Source organism: Canis lupus, chromosome 14 (assembly GCF_003254725.2).
Source record: "Canis lupus dingo isolate Sandy chromosome 14, ASM325472v2, whole genome shotgun sequence".
Taxonomy (NCBI): domain Eukaryota; kingdom Metazoa; phylum Chordata; class Mammalia; order Carnivora; family Canidae; genus Canis; species Canis lupus.
This window is the reverse complement of record NC_064256.1, coordinates 42645033-42662435: the sequence shown is the minus strand read 5'-3', so window position 1 is coordinate 42662435 and position 17403 is coordinate 42645033. Positions and strand designations below refer to the sequence as shown.

Sequence of the window (17403 nt, the reverse complement as noted above, 5' to 3'; positions counted from 1 at the left end):
TGTGCCCCCTGAATTGAGTGCAGGGATAATTTCTCAGTGTTTGGAAAATACAAGAGGAGAAAAAGGGACTTGGTAGAGTGTTATGGAAAAACTATGTCTCTCATCTTTTTGTTAAAAAAGAGGAATTATCATTGTAATAATTTTTTTTCAATTCCTTCAGCTTTAATTTACAAAAGGGATTAAGTGGCTTATTTTGATATACATAGATTACTGTTAGGGAAAAGAAACAGATACAAACAGTTGGAAGATTGAGGAGATCTGCAACACCCAGTACACTATCTATCCATGGATTCTTTTGTTTCCCAGTTCTTCATGCCTCTGTACTGCTAATAAAGCCTCTGGCATAAAATGGATGACTTTAGTGAGCATGAGTCAACCAATAATTTACAAAGCCAATCTAAGTGCCTAGGAGCTAGATTAATATTAATTTTATTTTATGATCTAAAAACAAATCACATGAGATGTTTGCTGAGGTTTAACTCTAAAAATCTAGAGTAAAGTGAATGCTGTCCTCTTGGTCTCTAGTAACAGCTAAATTATATCTCACTGGGGATTTCTGGGAATTTACAAATCATTTTTTAAATTTATTCCATACTGCTATAGGGTAAAGGTAATTTCCTTTCCAGTAAACAGTTGCAGTAGAAACAATTCCATACACAATGTGAATTGAGGCATTGAGGGACAGTTCTCATTATTATAAAGAATGAAGGAAGGGTAGGGAAACCCTTTGGACCTTAGTTTCCATTTCTTGGAGCACTTTCTCATTCGTTTGTTGGACTTAATCTGCTAGAATGTACTTTATGTTAATACCACTGATTAGGGATCCCTGCGTGGCGCAGCGGTTTGGCGCCTGCCTTTGGCCCAGGGCGCGATCCTGGAGACCCGGGATCGAATCCCACGTCGGGCTCCCGGTGCATGGAGCCTGCTTCTCCCTCTGCCTATGTCTCTGCCTCTCTCTCTCTCTCTCTGTGTGACTATCATAAATAAATAAAAATTAAAAAAAAAATACCACTGATTATAATCTTACCTCTGGGCAGGAGACTAGGATATTATAACACCTAACCATATACTGGTGGTTTTTTCCATTTTATGACCATATCTCCTTGAATTGCTGTGCAGCTATTTTCTGTGGAACACATTTTACTTGAGACATTCTAGATTTCTTTTTTTTTTTTTTCTAGATTTCTTTTTAAGTAGCTCTGAAGTTAGGAGCTAAATTAAATGGGTAATATACTGGTATAGAATAACTAAGAAGAGGACTAGTATAAATATAGGAAATTTGCCTTGAAATAAGAAAAACATTTTACTTGCAGAAATGTAAGGAAGAACTAAAAAGTATCTTGCAGTGAAATCCTCACTTGAATTGCCAAATTTCCCTATAGCATAATTGTTCTCTGGTGTTCTTCCGTTCATTGTTTTGGCTAAATTTGATAAGTTATATAATCCTTTACAAAATGTCATGTGCCTTTTTTTTTTTTCTTGCCAAATGCATTAGTATTCAAGGTTTTTTGTTTTGTATCATAATTTTTAAGAAAATTAAGCAGGCCACTAAAGTTAATTAATTCTTACTCACATTAAGACTGAGCAATAAATCAACTCTGCTCCTTGGATTCCTTTTTCCTAACATTTTATTACTATGGCAATAATTCTCCAAAACTGTTCACTCTTTATCATTGACCTATTTCTTCCGAGCTGGGCAATGTTCAATGGTTGTCTCTCTCTCTCTCTCTCTCTCTTTTTTTTTTTTTTTGAAGTAGGGTAAGTTTTAGACAAAAAATTAATATGTAATACAATGATCTGTTTATGGAATATGATCTGTTTATGGCTCAATAAGTTTTAGTATAATCACAGTTGTGCAACCATCACAATTAATTTTACAGATTTTTTTTTTAAGAGCCCAATGCAGGCTTGAGCTCACAACCCTGAGATCGAGACCTGAGTTCAAAACGAAACAAAACAAAAATAAACAAAAGACATGAGTTGAGATCAAGAGTTGGACACTTATTGACTGAGCCACCTAGGCACTCCCATCACAATTAATTTTAGAATATTTTTCTTAACAAAAAGATTCTTCCCTTTTCCCCAACTCTCTAAGCAACTACCAATCTACTTTATCTATTTGCCTATTCTAGAAATTTTCTAATAATTCTAAAAGCTCAATCCTTTCTTTATATTCATAGTAAAGAAAAATTGACTGAGAAATTCATATGACAGTAAACAATTTCTGCTTTTAATTTTTGTTTCAAAAATATAATAGGTGGTTTTTGAAAATCAAAATGAACCAGACACAGATTCCAACCCCCAGGAATAAATCACTCTGTGTACACAAAAAGTCAAATCCTTGGTGCATGTAAGACCTGGAACCAATGGTATAAGGGATGTAATAATAGCAAAAACCTTAGCGCTTGGTTTATGACTGAATAAGTAGAAAGTTAATGGAAAGGAGATCGAAGAATACTTAGGAATTTAAAAACTAAAATATCTCTATATACCTAGATTATTCCCAATACTCTGAAAGCCAGGTAATTAATCTAACAGGAAACAAAATGGTGCCAGTTTTCTGCTCTTTCATGGAAAAGAGAAGCATATCTAAAATAAAATACTCTTTCTCTGGAGTCAGAAATTTTATACTTTCTCTCAATCTCTCAAATCATTGTTTAATCATTGGTAGTATGAAGGAGGTCTTCCTTCAATTGAACCCAAAATGTCTACAGCAATTTAGACAGACTTTGTTTAGTTCTTGGAAGAATGGAAAATAACTAATAATAACTTTTAAAATTATCCTATTTAAAATATCCTAATATAAAATCCTATATTTTAGGATTTAAAAATCCTGTATCCTATAAAATCCTGTATTATCTTAAGTGAGGAGTGGTGTTAAAATTGCAGATATAGGAGGCTCAACTTCTACAATTCTGGAGAAGCTTTCATCTATCAAAAGGTGGCCCCAGGCAGCCCAGGTGGCTCAGTGGTTTAGCGCCACCTTCAGTCCAGAGCCTGATCCTGGAGACCCGGGATCAAGTCCCCATGTCTGGCTCCCTGCATGGAGCCTGCTTCTCCCTCTGCCTGTGTCTCTGCCTCTCTCTCTCTCTGTGTCTCTCATTAATAAATAAATAAAATCTTAAAAAAAGAAAAGGTGGCCTCAAGTGTCCCTAGAATATTAAAAACAAGCTCGATTTTAAACCTGTGTATAGTATGAGGTCGACCTTTTCCACATACATAAACTAGGATAACATCAGCAAGACTGGATTAGATTGAAACTCCCAGTCTGATCATAGAATCCTCTAGCCTGTTCTTTGATGATCACAAGACAAGGTCTCAGCAATTCTCCTTTAAATTATCTGTACAGTCAGGTAAACTCATGAATGACTCCTAGAGGTACAGAATGAGTATGGAACATACATAATAATTTGTTTTTAAAACCAGGTCCAGAACATTTATGAACTGTTATTTCATTTTTTTAAAAATTTTTATTTATTTATGATAGTCACACACAGATAGAGAGAGAGAGGCAGAGACACAGGCAGAGGGAGAAGCAGGCTCCATGCACCGGGAGCCCGACGTGGGATTCGATCCCGGGTCTCCAGGATCGCGCCCTGGGCCAAAGGCAGGCGCCAAACCGCTGCGCCACCCAGGGATCCCTGAACTGTTATTTCAAATTAAATAGGAGCCATTAATTGAAATGACACATTTGAGTAATTGAACTTATAAACCCATCACTTGATTATAATAAATAGGATTTTTATACCTTTTGCCAAAATACGATTTATGGTTATCTAAATTACATATTCAAAGGGCTTAATGGGTCATTTAAATTCTAAAAATAATTTAAAAATAGATTTTAATACTTAAAATCTCTTGGTGCTGCCTATACTCAGTATGGGCAATAATTCTGTAAATTGATTTAAGGGCATTTTAAAGGTTTGTTTCCATGGTAACCAAATTCAGAAAACTAACCCCTTAAACATGGCTGTCATAGGATTAAGGCAGGTGGCTGACTAATGTTAACCAGTGCTTTTCTTTCTCATTATTCCATGGCTTTTCTCTCAGCTTCTTTCTTTGGTTCTTGTAAGATTACATACCAAGCAATTACACAGGCTTTCTAACCCATATGCGAGTGTCTCATTCACATAAGACTGTCTGTTTTTCATCCCCATGAGATCTGCCCAGTGACAGATCTTTTTCTTCCTGCTACAATTATACAGTAAAAGAAGCACTAAGTGGAAAATACCTCCCTGAGTAATGTGTTAAAGGCATTATTTCTCAATTACACGTGTACTTTGGCTCCTCAAAATCATTGCCCACGGTAGGGTTCTTTAGACAATAACACTGGTTAGAAGAAAAGGCAACGTTATCATCAATCATTTTTTTAAATGGTCTAAGTTTAGAAAACCCTCATTTCTTTAAAAAAAAAAAGATTTTATTTATTTATTCATGAGAGACACAGAGAAAGAGAGGAAGAGACACAGGCAGAGGGAGAAGCAGGCTCCATGCAGGGAGCCTGATGTGGGACTTGATCCACGGACTCCACGATCGTGTGTGGAGCTGAAGGCACTTAACTGCTGAGCCACCCAGGCATCCCAATAACCCTCATTTCTGATCATTTTTCACACTTGTTTACCTTTCCCAGTGTGCTAGATCAACATAATTGTCTGTGCCTAGCGCTTAGGTTACCATGACAGGAAGACGGAATATATGCATTTATTACCTTTATACTTAATTAATTTTCTTGCTTGCCTCTTTGACTTCTGAGAGGAGAGGCTATGCTATGCCTTTTACATCTTTGTAGCAAAAATGTAATTCCTGGTACAGGTGTTCCGTAAGTGTTTGCTATTAAATTAAGCATTGTTGAAGAACTTCCCATAAGCAAACTATGCATTTATGGTACAGAAAATAATGGGCTTAGTTCGTTCCAATTCAGTACATTTGGTTCCTTAGGGGCACTAAGATCAGTGTTCCTAGCCTTCCACATCTTCCTATAAAGGAAAAATTGCTATGAGACTTTCTATCCTGTTGTAGCAACTGGAAAATGGCAAATACCTAAGACAACTTGGGTCAGACGCTGGACAGCAGGCAGAACAGGATTGTGATTCTCTAGAGAAAGGACACACATGAGATGAGACCTACAATTGCCTCAACTTTCTGTTAGGAGGCAATTCCTGAACCATACATGGCAAAGAGTAGGGAAACAAAACCAAGCCCAGTTGTCTTGTGGGTTAAGGAAAGATCAGAGCCCAAGGAAGTCAAAGCAGTTAGAATCTGTGGGCCAGGGTTCTGCAGAAAACTAAGTGGGAAAGAGATGCAGAAATTTGCATTTTAGGGGCGCCTTGGTGGTTCAGAGGTTGAGTCTGCCTTTGGCTTAGGTTGTGATCCCCAGGTTCTGAGATTGAGTCCTGAGTCAGGCTCCCTGCGAGGAGCCTGCTTCTCCCTCTGCCTGTGTCTCTGCCTCTCTCTCTGTGTCTCTTATGAATAAATAAATTAAATCTGATTTATTCATAAGAGACACAGACAGAGAGAGAGGCAGAGACAGGCAGAGGAGAAGCAGGCTCCTCGCAGGGAGCCCGATGCAGGACTCCATCCCAGATCCTGGGATCACAACCTAAGCCAAAGGTAGACAGACTCTCAACCACAAGCCACCCAGGTGTCCCAAATAAAATCTTAAAAAAAAAAAAATTTGCATTTTAGTCATCGACTGAATACCAGTCTATGCATGCAGATGATGAATCTCCACAAGGTTAAGGAAAGAACAACTATTGGGAGCTGGGCAACAAAAACTTTCCAGAGCTCACACAAAACTGGAACTTGTTCAAATTTCTACCAGCCAGGATCACCTTACGGATTGCATGGAACACTTATTAGAGCCCATATGTGAGTCATACCATAGGAGAAGGGCTAAAGGAGTCATAGAGGTAAAGCTACCCTAGACCTCTCCTAAGTAGTTTATGATCAAGCCCTAACTGGGCCAAGCTGATCCTTAAATAACTGACTGCCAGAACAAAGTCCAATGACCTTTAAAGGAATACCAAAAAATTCATTACTCAACAACATAAAATTCACAGTCTGGCATCCAATGAATAATTACAAGGGAGACAAAGAAGCAGGAGATAAATCAATATACACAAATAGATTATAAATTGACAAGTGATGGAATTAGCATCTAAGTAATTTAAAACAGCTATTAAAATATAAGTATAATCAGAGACTTAAAGGAAAATATATATGAGAGAAATAATAATAAAACTCCAAGGGATAAAAGATAAAATATCTGATATAAAAATTTCACAGATGGTATTAATAATAGATTAGAGTCTGCAAAAGAAAAGTGAACTCAAAGAAATACTATTTAAAATAAAATATTCAAAATAAAGCAGAGAGAAAAAAAAGACTGATGGAGGTTGGGGACACAGAATAGAAACTTAGTGACCTGTAGGAAAATATCAAGTCATCTAATATATGTATGTAATTGGAGTCCTGAATTTGGGAGGGGCATTGTACAATGTGTAAAATATGTATAGAAATAATAGCCAAAAGTTTTCCTGATTTGATGAAAACTATAAACCTACAGATTCAAGAAGTTTAATGAACCCCAGTGGGATAAACACGATTTAAAAAAAAAAAAAAACAGACTGAGGTACAGGATAATTCTGTAAGCCTGTGTTAAAGCAAAAACTTTTATTTTTTTTTTTTTTTTTTTTTTTTTTTAAGATTTTATTTATTTATTCATGAGAGAGAGAGAGAGAGAGAGAGGCAGAGACACAGGCAGAGGGAGAAGCAGGCTCCATGCAGGGAGCCCGACGTGGGACCGGATCCTGGGACTCCAGGATCATGCCCTGGGCCGAAGGCGGCGCTAAACCGCTGAGCCACCCGGGCTGCCCAAAGCAAAAACTTTTAAAAGCAATCATAGAGAGGGAAAAGAATAGATGTACAGAGGAAGAAAGATAATCATACACAGGCTTTTCCTTAGAAACTGCAAGTCTTGTGACAGTGTTTTAGGACAATAAAATGGTACCTTTAAATTGCTCAGAGAAAAAGAATCTCTCTGCCAAAAATTATATACTCAATGAAAGTGTTTAAAAAATGAAAGCGATAGGGATCCCCGGGTCCCCGGCTCAGCGGTTCAAGTGCCTGCCTTTGCTCCAGGATGTGATCCTGGAGTCCCGGGATCAAGTCCCATGTCGGGCTCTCTGCATAGAGCCTGCTTCTCCCTCTGCCTGTGTCTCTGCTCCCCTCTCTCTCTATGTCTATCATGAATAAATAAATAAATCTTTAAAAAAATGTAATGTAATGACTTTCAGACAAAATTAGAGAAAGTTCACTACCATCAAACCTGCACTTACAATAAATGCCAGCAATGACATTTATTGGTGAGGAGGGGAGGGGGATAGAAGGATACTGTTGAAAGTGTTTTGCATTATACCTGAAATTACATTATTTGAAGGTAGACAGTGGTATGTTTAAGATGCATATTGTAAATTCTAGAGTAATCAAAAATAAAACATGTAGTATGATTAATAAACCAATAATGGATATAAAATGGAATACTAAAAACCCCCTCAATTCCTCAAAAGAAGGCAAATAAAAGCGGGGAGGGGGGGTAGAAGAAACAAAGAACAGATGGAACAAATGGAAGTAGCAAGATGTCACATTTATAACCCACCATGTTGATAATTGCATTAAATAAACATCAATGGTTTGAACCAGAGTTTCTCAGCCTTAGTACTATTGACATTTAGGGCCAGTTATTTCTTGGTGTGGGAGGTTGTGCTTTGCATCCTAGGGTGTTGATAGCATCCCTGGCCTCTATGCACTAGATACCAGTAGAGACCTCCCCCACCTCTGCCATTTTGACAACCAAAAATATCTCCAGACATTGCCAAATGTTAAGAGCTGCTGATCTAAACACTAATTAAAAAGCAAAGAATGTCTGAAGGAAAAGCAGGATCCAATTATATTTAGTCTTTAAGAAAAACCCTATTCTGGGCAGCAGGGCCCCCCCCCCTCCCCCGTGTTGCAGCGGTTTAGCGCCCCTGGCAGCCTGGGGTGTGATCCTAGAGACCTGGGATCTAGTCCCATGTCAGGCTCCCTGCATGGAGCCTGCTTCTCTCTCTGCCTGTGTCTCTGCCTCTCTCTCTCTCTGTCACTCTCTGTCTCTATGAATAAATAAATAAAAAATCTTAACAACAACAACAAAAAAACAAATAAAAACCCCCTATTCTAATATAAAGAGGGGGAAACAGGTTAAAAGTAAAAGGATGGTTTCCTTGGTCGACTAAATGCACAATAAGGTCCTTTTGTGTGCTAAGGTTGTATGACCACTGCTCTATTCTGCAGCATTCCACTGATTCCCACTATCCATTCACTCATGTGGCAAACCATAAGCACAAAAGACATGCAAAAAAAGTCCCCTTCCCTCCCCTGTATTTTGTCACCCAATTCTCCTTCCTGATGGCATCTCATATTACTGTTTCTTCTGTATTCTTCCAAAGATGTTCCATGCATTTGCTAATATGAGTACAGGCATATTTCTCCCCCACAAATGAGAACACACACAATATTCAGCATATGGGCCTGTCCCCTCACCTCCCGTAGTATATGTTGGAAATCTTTCATATCAGTACACAGAGATAGATCTTCCCCATTTAAAAATTTTTATAGCTGGATAGCATTCCATTGTATTGATGTGCTGTAATATATTTCACAGTCCTTTATTGATGGACAATTGCTTCCAGTCTTTGCTAGCACAAATAATATATCAATGGATATGACCTTGACTCCTATCCTTTCACACCTCTATCAGTGTATGGTAGGATAAATTACAGAAATGGAATCCTTGGATCCAAGACTATGTATGTATTTGTTTTCTGGGGACATACTGCAAAACTGTCCCTTGTGGAGGTTATAAAAACTTTTTTTTTTTTTATATTTCGCTAATCTGATAGATGGAAAATGCTACCTTGCATAGTTGATTTGCAGTTAAGTGAGCATGAATATCTTTTTCATGTGCCTGAGTGGTATTGCGTTTTTGTTGTGAACTATCTCTTCATATCCTTTGAGTTGGTGAATTTATAAAAGGTAGAGCCTGTGATCTGGTGAAAGACGATGGTCATGTCTGGCCAATGACCTTGACGCCAGCATCAACACACCTGTCACCTGTCTGTGGATTTATTAACCCAGGTATGGGATGTTGGCTTTGCTATGTGCTGTGTGACCTTGGGCGAGTTACTTGACCTCTTTGGGCTCCCACGTCCAAGTCCCCAGCGCAGGCTCTCGCGGGGCGGCACCTTTAAAAGCAAGGAGTCGCCTTGGACCCCGTGAGTCGACAAAGTGCAAGACACGCTTCTCCGCGGGCAAATTGTGCAAATTGTGCCGGGGCGCCGAGGCCATCACGTAGCAACCCCGCCGCGGAGGTCGGGAGTGCGCGGGGACGAACGGGGGCCTGGCTCCGTGAAGTCCAAGTTCTCCCTTCCGAGAAAGCCGCCACCCGGGCCGTGGCCGAGAACTAAAAATCGAGCCAAGAGGGAGCCACTTTCTGCGGCGACAGTCGCCCTCGCGGCCGCCGCGGGCTCCCAGGGCCCTCCCCTCCCGGGCCGAGCGCGGCGCTGCAGCCGGTGCGGCGCGGCCCGGGCCCGGGTGGGGGAGGCGGGGGTGGGCCCGCGGTCACGTGAGCCGCGCCAGCTGTGAGCGGGGGGCGGCGGCCCGGGCGCCCGAGCCTGGGGAGGGGGAAGCGCCCGACGGCCGCCTCCGCCACTGCAGCCGCAGCCCCCGATGTGGCCGCAGTGATCGCCGCCGCCGCCGCGCGCACCCTCGGCGGCCGCAGCATCCGCCCCGCAGAGCCCGCCGGAGCCCGCCGCCCCGCAGGTGAGCCGCAGGCACGGCCCGAGCGCACGGCTGGGGCGCACGGCCGGGGCGCACCGCGTCCGCAGCCGCCTCTCCCGGCCTCTCCCCGCGTCCGCCATCGCCGGCCGCCGTGCCTCGTTGCCAAGCCCGTCGCTCCCGGCCCGCGGGCAGATGGGGGCTGGGGCAGGCTGCGGGCTCTGGGGGCCCGGGGGAGAGGCGGCCCCGGCCCGGCTTGGGGATGACCCGAGGTTGGCGGGGTGGGGGTGGGGGTGGGGGTGGCGCAGGACGGGGACGCCCCACCCCGGGGCGCGGGCACTGCCGCCTGCTTTGAGCCTGCGCCCCCGCTGTGCGCCCAACCCCGTCCTATGCCCTGACCTCTGGGTGCTTTTCCTGCGTTTTCCTTTTCCTGGTAGCCAAGTTGCTGCCCCGCTGGGGTGTGTGCCTGTGCCCCCCACCCCCTCCACCCCTCCACCCTTCCACCCCTCCTTTCCCTCACCACCTCCATCACCCCTCCACCCCCGCCATCCCCCCACCCCTCCATCACTCCTACACCCCCTCCATCCTCCACCCCTCCATCACCCGTCCACCCCCCACTCCTCCACCCCTCCAGCACCCCTACACCCCCCACCCCTCCTTCCCCCCACCCCTCCACCTCTCCATTCCCCCATCCCTCCACCCCTCCACCCTCCACCCCTTCCACTCCTTCCACCCCTTCACTCTCCATCCTCCACCCCCTCCTTCCCCCCACCCCTCCACTCCCTCCACTCCTTCCACCCCTCCACCTCTCCATCCCCTCACCCCTCCGTCACCCCTGCATCCCCCCACCCCTCCACCCCCTCCACCCTCTCCACCCCCTCCACTCCTTCCACCCCGCCACCTCTCCATCCCCACACCCCTCCGTCACCCCTCCACCCCTCCACCCATCGGGCTGCTCCCGGGGTTCGCAGCTCTCTCGGTGGGGGCAGCGCTGGAGTGGGCCCGGCACCTTCCCGGGAGGTAGCGCACCTGCCGCCCGGGGGGCGCGAACACGGCTGCCTGGTGGGGCCCGCTGTCCTTGACCTGGCCCTGCGCCCGGGCATCGGGGCCAGGGACTGCCCTCCCCTTAAGGGCAAACGCGCGGACTGTAGCCGTCTCGTCTATGCGGGCTGCGGGAGTTGACCCAACAGCCCCCCCCCCCCCCCCGACCAGCCGCACTCGGGGAGGTTCTTGGGAGCGGGGGTGGCGGGGTTCGCGGTGGCGCCCGGACACGTCCTGGCGAACGGCACTCGGGCACTCATGCCTTTCTGCTGTGATCATGCACTTCACGCGGTTCGCTGGTCTGTCCGGACGCCCGTTACTTGGCAGCATCACTGCCGAGGTCTGAGACGAGTGTGGTCTGCAAAACCGGAGGGACGCTCGAACTTTCAGAGAATTGACAAGAACTCGGATTTAGGGGTTTCAAATGGACATTAAATGCAAGTGCGTCCGAGGAAGCCGTCATCGCAGTGACTCGAAACTGACTTGGTAGAGCTTTCTGGATGTGCTGTTCAATTCTGACCCGTGATGGTCTTGAATTACACTTGTGTCCAGCTTCCCGGTGGGGTGTGTGTGTGCGCGCGTGTGCGTGTGCCCCAGCCGTGTTCCAGGCCTGACCAGAAGATGCCACGGGGTGCAGAGGAAACCTATGTTAATTCAAAATGGCAGCATGAAAAATCAGGCCAGGCAGAAGCCTAGAGACCACAGCTAACGTCAGCTGCCCCCTGACTTAGGCCTTGGTGAAGAAATAGCCGCAGGGAAGGCTCCGGAGTGTGGCTGCAGCTGGTCCTAAGGGGTAGGAAGGGATTCTTGCAGCAGGCTAGGTTTTAGGGCGCAGCAGGGTCATGGGGAGGTGAAGTGGGAAGTTTGGAGTGCTATAATTATCTTCTCCAACTTCTTGAAAGCTGAAAGACCTAATTAAAATTTTCTGTGATTTTGATCTGATTTTCTCCAGGCTCCGCTAAAGACGATTTATGTGGCTGCTTTTGTCTGTTTGATACAAAACTTCTGTTTATTTTATACCTGCAAGTGGCTCTTAAAAGACTTAAGCGTCTAGTTGTAAACATCACCCAAGGACAGTACATGACAAATACCAGGTTCTTAGAGCAAGTTTCATTGGAAGAACTGTACAGCTCCATGATCAAGCATCCAGGCATCAGAGAATGATAAATTCTTGAAAGGTGACTCATTTTAGGATTTTTTTTTTTCCCCCGGTTTCATGGCTGTGCTGCCAGCCATCTTCTCATTTAGGAAAGAGGAGATGCATGAGGAGGCAAGTGTTCCAGGGATAATGAAATAGAGGATGATTAGTGCTATGGTCAGGAATGGCGAGCTGGAAGCAGCCTGGAGAGCACTCTGCTGTCAATCCTCTTTTTTCAGCCCAGGAAGTTGAATCCAGCAGGGTGATTGGGCTGCACCCAAGGTCATATAGCTGATTGGCAACTGGCAGTGAGAATTGAAGTCCAGGTCTCGTAACTGCCCAGGTCAGGGTTCCACATGCCACCTTTTTACAGCCTGGATTAAGGGGACAAACCTGTCATTATTAGAATGGCAAACAGAGCAATTCAAAAGCAAACTGTAACATGAATTTAAAAATCTATGGGTATTTAAAGTAAGTGGCTACATCGTAGTTTTCAAATTCAAAACCATTTAAATTCTTAAGCTCTGTGTACCTCATGTACACATTTTCCAGTGACTAGACTGCCTCTATATTTAAGCACCAAAAATGTAATTTTACTTATATTCTTTAAGATAAACACATTCTATGATTTAAAAATGGGTGGCTCGCGTTTGTGGAGAATCATTAGGTCAACTTCATTTTTTAAAAGAAACCAAAGTAGGATGTGTAATAGCTTTTGAATATGTCTAATTTTAAGTAAAAGGTAAACAATGGGCCTAGTTTAAAATAACTTTGAAGCAGCTCTTTGAGGCTCTTTCTAGAATTTGAACTTGAATTCTCTTGGTCATATACCAGTAACCACAGATCTACTAAAGTCAAGGTGGAAAGTGTGCATGGGTTAGTATTTGCAAGGAGGTGGTGAGGATACAAAATATCTCTTGTGGGCATTCCATATCTGCAGAAGGAGAAGGTGCATGGATTGCAGGGAACAAGGAGAATAATTTGCAGTGGTGAAGCAGATAGGAGCTAGGTATGGATGATTATATGCAAGTGCAGACAGATGATGATACCATGTATGCTGTTTAAAAAAGGATAAGTTGCCTTAGAGTGTGAACGTGAATATTCATTCACTTAAATTCCCCTGATATGCCAAGGATATTTAAAATCACGAATTTGGGAAATACTTAACCATGTGCAATTTGTGTTTGTTGGGGAACAATAAGCCAAAGTTATTTTTAAAAAGTCTTCAAGATCTCTTTATCCAGCAATAACCAGTCCTTAGGAATGAATGAGAGCCTAGGTCTGTGCTGATTCAATAGCCAGTAGCCACGTGTGGCTATTGAGCACTTGAAATGTGGATAGTCTGAACTGAGATGTGTGAACTACACACCACATTTAAATATTTATATGAAAAGAATTTAAAATATCTCATTAATTGTGTATTGATTATATATTTAATATTTGAGATATATTCAGTTTAAATAAAATATGTTATTAACAATAGTTTCACCAGTTTCTTTTTTTTAGGTGTGGCTCCTAGAAAACATAAAATTATTATTATTTTTTTATATATTTTTTATTGGAGTTCAATTTACCAACATATAGCATAACACCTAGTGCACATCCTGTCAAGTGCCCCCCTCAGTGTCCGTCACCCAGTCACCCCATCCCCCCGCTCACCTCCCCTTCCACTACCCCTTGTTCATTTCCCAGAGTTCGGAGTCTCTCATGCTCTGTCAGCTTCTCTGATATTTCCCACTCATTTTTATCTCCTTTCCCCTTGATCTCTTTCACTGTTATTTATATTCCCCGAATGAATGAGACCATATAATGTTGGTCCTTCTCTGATTGACTTACTTCACTCAGCATAATACCCTCCAGTTCCATCCACGTTGAAGCAAATGGTGGGTATTCATCGTTTCTAATGGCTGAGGAATATTCCACTGTATATAGAGACCACATCTTCTTTATCCATTCATCTTTTGATGGACACTGAGGCTCCTTCCACAGTTTGGCTATTGTGGACATTGCTGCTATAAACATTGGGGTGCAAGTATCTCAGTTTTTCACTGCATCTGTATCTTTGGGGTTAATCCCCAGCAGTGCAATTGCTGGGTTGTAGGGTAGCTCTATTTGAAAACATAAAAATATATTATGTGGTTTCCATCTGTTTTTCATTACACTGTGTTGGTCTAGATCATTAACAGAAATGGAGGTTGGTTAGGATGTGTGGTACTGTTCACAGAACTGGGTGTGTATAGAAGCTAGATGGAGACAGAGTGGATGGAGAAGGACCACCAGGAGTGCGTGCTCAGGGACCCTTGGTAATCGGAGAGCATGAGTATGGAGTGTGCTGGGCCTGCTGAGTTATGAGACTCCTGAAGTAGAAAAAACAGTGTGTGGGGATCCAAGATTTGGAATCTATGGAATTGTGGTTGGCAGGGGTTGTGGTGGTGGGACAGGAACCCAGATGGTGGAAAGGTAGCATGGACACAACTGTAAATCACACTGGAAAGTAACTTCCGAGTCTGAGATGTCTGGTTTCACAAACATATCTAGCACATTGAAATGAGATGAACAGATCTCATTCAGAGTTCTAGCTCTGGTTCTGCCTCTAATTAGAGGTGTGACCTTGAGCAAGTCATTCGTTCAGATGCTTCTCAGTCACCTTCTTTTTAAAATGAGACGAACAAGGGCTGTCCACCAACTAGCTAGGTGGTTTCCATGGGATGAGATATGGCATATTAAAATACAGGGATTTATTAGAATTTAAATTACTTTATTACAACACTACACACCGAGATAACTTTTACTTCTACATGTGTGCATAGGAGGACTACAACAACCAAAAGACCAGCCTTCTTCTGGTTCTACCAATATGTGTTTTAAAAATTTAAATTTTTGAGTAATAATATTTTGGGAGGAGATTAGGAATGAGTTGGAGATCTGCACAGATTCCTCCCCTCTTCTCCCCATCCTAAATAGTTAATTATCCCAACAACATATATTGTTTAATACAATAAAGGTGTCCTTTCACCTTGGTTTCTTTTTTTAAATTTATTCATGAGAGACACACATAAAGAGAGAAGCAGAGATGTAGGCAGAGGGAAAAGCAGGCTCCATGCAGGGAGCCTGACGTGGGACTTGATCCCGGGACTCCAGGATCACGCCCTGGGCTGAAGGCAGGCGCTAAACCGCTGAGCCACCCAGGCGCTCCTCACCTTGGTTTCAAATTCAACCTTCATCATACCCTAATTTCCTATAATATATGGGTATATTTCAGTAGTGTCGGCTCTGTTAATCTGTCTGTTCTTGCATGAGTATTAAACTGTTATAATTACTGAAACTTCATAACATGGTTTAATACCATGGGCAAGTCTTTCCTCATTAGTTTTCATTTATGAAACTTCTTGGCTTCTCCCAAATCCTTTCTAGATGAGCTTCAGGATCATTTTTTATCAGGTTGTATCCAAGATTGATTGCTGCCTAGTGACCCCATGGATTAATGTAGGGAAGACTGACACCTCCATATAGCTTCGGATCTTTACAGCAAAGCACAGGCATCTCTCCCTGCCCTTCAGATCTTCTCCTAGGTCCCCATAAGCCTTATAATTTTTTTCATTGAGAATTTGTACATCTCTCTCTAGTAAACTTGTCAGAAAATGGGAAGAAGCCCTGTAAAGAAAACTGTAAAACTTGACTAATGGGTTTAGAATCTCATGCCAACAGAGACATTTCCTGCCTTTGGATGGCAAGGTAGAGTCAGGGTGGTTAGGGCATTTTGGAGTCTGGGTTCTTCCTCTACTACTTTCTTATTATATGACTCTGGGCAAGACTTAACCGCTGTTGATCTCAATTTTCTCATCTTTAAAAAGGAGAAAATAAGGGATGCCTGGGTGGCTCAGACAGTTAAGTGTCTGACTTCACTCAGGTCATGATCTCAGGGTCCTCATGCTCAGCCTGGAGTCTGCTTCTTCCTCTTCCTCCACCCCTCCTCCTGCCTTGTGAGCACTCTCTCTCTCAAATAAATGAATAAAATCTTAAAAAAAAAAAAAAAAAAGGGAGGGGGATAGTATTACCTTTGTGATGTGATTATTGTGTGTTATTTATTTATATATTATATATATCTATATATATTGCTTAGCATGTTACTAAGCACATAGTGAATGCTTTATACTCTCAATAATAGTAATAGTAATATATGATTGTAAGATTTTATGCATTTTACATTATTACATGGAATAATGTAAGATTTTGTGATTTTGATTATTTTAGTTATTTCTGTCAAATGAATCTATAAATCAGTATCATGTTTAGATCATAGGTCCAGAGAGGCCCTGGAAATATTTCAAGAGGCCAAATTTTTATTTTATTTTTTAAAAATATTTTAAAAATTTATTCATGAGAGAGAGAGAGAGAGAGAGAGAGGCAGAGACATAGGCAGAGGGAGAAGCAGGATCCATGCAGAGAGCCAGATGTGGGACTCAGTCCTGGGTCTCTGGGATCATGCCCTGGGCTGAAGGCAGCGCTAAACCGCTGAGCCACCTGGGCTGCCCTTTGCCAAATTTTTAAAGAGTTCAGCTGAACTTAGGAAACAAATGAATGGAAGAGCTAAGAAATGTAAAAGGCAGTTACCAGGGGTGAAGTAGGATATGTACTTGCTCTGTCTCTGAGGTAGATTGGCCACAACCCTTGAGCACTTTGTTCCTGCCCTGTACCAGGAATAGGCAGATCCTTTTCCATCATTCTGTGTCCCTTCTACCCTCACTGTCATCCGTACTCCCAGGCTGGGCCTCATATGGAACAATCTTCTCAGCAATCCATAAGGATGATTACAAAGCTCTTGTAGTAGAAGGGATGCCTAAGATCACATGTCCCATTCCCTTTGGGACAAGGGAGCAACCTGTCATCCAAGAAGGCAAGAGTGATGTAGGCATTAATCGCACCCTCCTTTAGAAGCTTCCCACATCATCAGCCCAGCCTGGGATGGTGGGTGAACTGAACTGGATGGAATGTCAGGTTACTCAGTCAGGGTGCCTGGGAGGGGAAGGTGCTAAGGGCTGACCAGCTTGAGCCTCACTTGAAACAGAGAGGGAACTTGAGAAGGTTAATGTTCCTTCTTCTGTTCTTAATAGTTATATATTTAGTCTAACTCTCCCAGGGCTTAATATACTCCCCTGAAGTGAGTTACATATCTTAGAAAGCTCCTATAAGCATTTCTAGTCATTATTATAAGTTGGGTTGCTGCCCTTCTCTCTCCGCTGTGTTCATGAGCACCTCTTCTAGGTGATAAAGACCTTGAAAATCTCGTTTTAGTTCTGTTTTTCCCTTGGGTTGAACAAGGTGCTTGCAGGTGGCTAGGGGCTCAAAATACAAATTGGTAATTCATCTGACTTCTTAAAAATTCTGATTAAATAATGTAGTGATCAGAG

At 43.1% G+C, this 17403-nt stretch overlaps 1 protein-coding gene across 1 annotated transcript in view; it reads left to right on the top strand.

Moving 5' to 3' along the window:
* Window positions 1-9700: 9700 nt before the first annotated feature.
* Window positions 9701-17403, top strand: part of SCRN1 (secernin 1) — a 63326-nt gene continuing 55623 nt past the window's right edge. The window contains exon 1 of the mRNA XM_025464502.3: window positions 9701-9858. The gene's annotated coding sequence lies outside the window, so the exon portion shown is untranslated. The remainder of the gene's footprint in view (window positions 9859-17403) is intronic.